The following is a 3892-nucleotide window of genomic DNA, read 5'->3' as shown; positions in this document are numbered from 1 at the left end:
TTTTTAAAGGTACAGAACTTTTTCAGGCTCTTAACTTGTTTTAAATGTATTCTCTCATGTCCAAGGCTCCTGTTTGTGGTAACTCCCATTCTTCCCAGCAGAGGATGGATCAATGTGATTCTGCAACTAAAGGACCATCTGAAGTCAGCACAAACAGTAGTCACTGAAAGCTTGAGGTTCTTTTTCTTGCCCTGTCATGAGACTGAAAGCTCACTTCCAGCCCTGCTGATCCTGGAGTACATATGTTTTACCTTGAGACCTTGGCCCCTTTTTCCTGAAAAAGGATAGAGCATGAGTCATTACTAGTTCACTGGCCCCGCCCTCCTGCAAAAGACTTCTGTCCTTGAGGGCTTTTTATAAAACCTATATTGCAGTTAATTTTGGGAGATAAATGTGCTACACCTTAGTTTTAAAAATACAGACCGCAGAAGAATGATCCTGGAGGGATTTTGATTTTTAGATAGAAATCCTACCCACCTTCTTATATAGTTGTTTACACATTTTCTCTTTTTAGGGAAAACTAATTTAACTGGAGATCTTGAAAGAAACGTGTTTTGATCTTAGCCCTAGACAGCAAACCTAACTGTAATATGAATGACTTTGAGTGTATTCTATTAGTGGAGGTGCCCAAGATAATGCTTCTTAAAGAGAGACCTCTTGGACAAAACTTTGTTCTAGTGTTGCATCCATTTTAGTTGGTGTCAGATTAGTACTCCCCTCTCCTCTAATCACAGCAAGAGTCCCATGATGTAGCTTCTGGTAACTAACAGCTTTGTCCTGATTATTATACAATTTTAAAATTTGGAAATTTATTCACAATATCAGCTTAAGATTTATATATGTAGGATGCTGATCGCCATGGTAAAAAGCCCTCTTCCTGTGAGTTGAACTGCTTTTGCACTCTAGACCTTCAGTTCATAGATACCTCATTTGAGATATGGTTGGGGTTTTTTTTGTTTTTTTTTAACTGCTTCAAGTTCTCAAGAGTGTGTCCTTCATGACTAAGACTTCACACAAGTTTCAGAGGTTGCTGGCAAAGACTAATGTGTGTTTTTTGGGGGGTTTTTTTTTGTTTAAAACAAAGTTTGAATGTGACCCTCAGTCTACAAGGTGCTACAGAGGGCTTGTTTCACTTTAAACTTGAGAGGGAAGAGCCCTTCCTAGTATTCATTCTTGTACACTACTATCAGTTCGTAGAAATGGGTCACAGCTTTTGTTAATTTAAAAAAATATATATCTTTTTTTCCAGGTAGAGGAAACAGGTTATTACTAGCGTTCTTATTTACCACACTTTACTGAGCCAGTAATATCTGTAAAGATGCTGTCCAGTGACTTTGTATTTAATAAGTTCAATAACGCACAGCATCTGAATGTGCTTATTATAACACTCGTATGGTGGTCCATATGATTTTACTGAAGCAACTTGTATAGTTACTTAACTACCCTAAGGACCTGATTCTAAAATTTAAGCGCCCATGAGTCTCGAACTCGCTGCGAAACAAGGTAATTCAGTAGCTTGCAGAATTAGGTAGAATTATGTGATTAGAAGGGATGAGCAAGTATTGTTTCTTTTGACACTTGGTATATCCAATTGTAATAACGTAGTCTACCCAAGTGTGACTTTTTTTAACGCTACATCTCTGCCAGGTCACCCTGTCTGATCTGGTCCTTACTTCATTTCCCTTTTAACATTTTTTTGTAAATGAAATGAGTGTATGCTACAGATGAACATGCATAATGAAGAACAGATGACCATTGAGTAAACCCACTCAAACTCAATGCAGATACTCGCATTTCTTGAACCTATTTTAGTAAATTGTAATTGTCTAAGGTGTACTTGATTATGCACAAATGGAAAGTTGATTTTTTTTTTTCTTAAATGCTATTATGTTAGCTTAGTCTGAAATGAGTTTGAAATAGTACTGTAATTTGTGCTTCATAAAATATATTTTGACTTGTGTTCCAGATATAACTCTTACGAGGAAGCTTTGCGTTTTTATTTTTACCCCTAAAGGTTGAAGTTAGTGTACAGTAGTTAATGCACTGGTGTTGGAATTTTGCTGCTAACAGGGTAGTCGTGTTTTAGTAAAAGGAGATAAAGACGAAAAATTGCCTTAAGCACTTTAGATTTTCTTTATTGAATTACATGAGCTACCATCTTGCATATCTGTTTCAACTTTGAGGCACATACACGCATATTCATGATATTGTGTAGCAGCTGGTGCACTGTTCTTGTGTACTTTTGTAAGCAAAATATAGAAGATGTAAAAGCTCTTGACATAGGAGGAATGTACAAATCCACTGAGGCTGTTACTTGAAGGTGGGTTTTGTTGGAGACTTACTGTACCACTTCTCTTTGGACAAACAGAACATTCTTGAACGGTGTGTGGGGCACTGTTCCTGTTCCAGCTGTGCTAGATACTTGGTACCTAACCTAAGCGTAGTATTTCCAAGAATGTAAACAAGTTACAAGAGGAAAAGCCAATAGATTAAATTAAAATACTTTTTGTAGCCAATCGGGAACTTTTTTAGCACATTAACCAAAAATACAACTTTATACCATTTCATTAAGTAGCGATTTGTTTTAGTTTTACAAAAATTACTTAAGATGGCACAAAATATGCCCAGAATGAAATAATAAATATTGCTTCATTTTTTTAATGCAAACCTACATGCACCTATCGAAGCTTTCAAAATTAGTGCCCCTTAACTAAGTTGAAAACATTCAGGCCATAGGTTTATCTTCAGATATTAGGCCATAAAAGGCAGATATTGACAACTTTCAACTTGCAAACTTCATTCCATGGTTCCTCCCAAAAAAGCTTGTAAGTAGGAAAAACAGTGCCTGTCCAGAACATCAAGGTAGCAGAAGCATGTTCATGACTGTCCAGTCCTTCCTAAACTGCTCCCTTACACCTCAGAGCAGGGAAACTGACTGGCTTCTTTAGGAAAAATACCTAACCTTTTCATCTGAGTAAAGGTTATGAACTCAATTTTCTAGCACAAAAGTTCACCAAGTGTGAATGTTGCTCTTTCTTCTAACCTCTCATATATAACTCCAAATGGCTTTTTTATTGACTGAAAAGAAAACATGCATTTGGTTTCCCAAGCATTGTAAAATGGGCTTCATGCATATCTATGACAAGGTAAAACTGTTTAGTTTTTCCTGCATTATTTAACATCTCTATGGCTGCATGTGCCTTTTGATAAATGGAGCTGTTCTCACCTGCTGTAGCTTCTAGTGATCTTGCGTTGTCACACTGGATTCTCTTTTTTATTTTCTGAACACAAGCTTCACACTGGCTTCCAGGTATGTCACTTCAACAGTACCTCAGGTTTTCTGTAATCAGTGCTTTATTCCTCTTCCTTTTGTAATGTATCCTAAGATCAGACTTGTCACTAACAACACAGAACTACAGGGGTGCCTTAGAGGCCACAGAGTGTTTTATTCAAGGTCTTTAACTCAATACATGTATGTCATACAAACATTTTGTATTAATAAATTAAAATTTTGAAACCTTAGCTGCATCTTACTGTTAATTTTCTCATTTAAGCCTAATATTATCTGTCTGAACTGGACTTTCTCTGAAAGCTGAATTCTTCCTTCTCAGCACTGCCAGCCTTGGGAGAGGTGCATGCTCAGTGCAAGTACGTCAGAGGAAAAACAAATAATTTATTAATAAATGCTAGGTCTAACGAAGAGGACGGGTGTCTGTTCCATCCTGACTCCTTCCTCTTTCCATTCTCTCTTCCTCGCCTGTTTTGAGGCTGCTGTTACAGGTCCGGCAATACAGCGGTGTTCCGCGTTGGTGGAATCGCCTGCTCTATAACCCTCGCTTCTAAAAGGCTTTATACGTGCAACTTTCAAGATGAAGTAGGTCCTTCCAAAAAA

The 3892-nt window shown here is 37.3% G+C and overlaps 1 protein-coding gene across 4 annotated transcripts in view; it reads left to right on the top strand.

Annotated features, from left to right (window-relative positions):
* The window catches only part of FSD1L (fibronectin type III and SPRY domain containing 1 like), a 61802-nt gene extending 61476 nt beyond the window's left edge, over window positions 1-326 (top strand). For all 4 annotated transcript variants that reach the window (XM_019517096.1, XM_019517095.1, XM_019517094.1 and 1 more), the window contains one exon: window positions 1-326. This exon is cut by the window's left edge and continues 1536 nt beyond it. The gene's annotated coding sequence lies outside the window, so the exon portion shown is untranslated.
* The last annotated feature ends 3566 nt before the right edge of the window (window positions 327-3892 follow it).

Source organism: Gavialis gangeticus, unplaced genomic scaffold (assembly GCF_001723915.1).
Source record: "Gavialis gangeticus isolate Ggan-Ray unplaced genomic scaffold, GavGan_comp1, whole genome shotgun sequence".
NCBI lineage: Eukaryota > Metazoa > Chordata > Crocodylia > Gavialidae > Gavialis > Gavialis gangeticus.
This window is presented reverse-complemented; position numbering and strand designations above follow the sequence as displayed.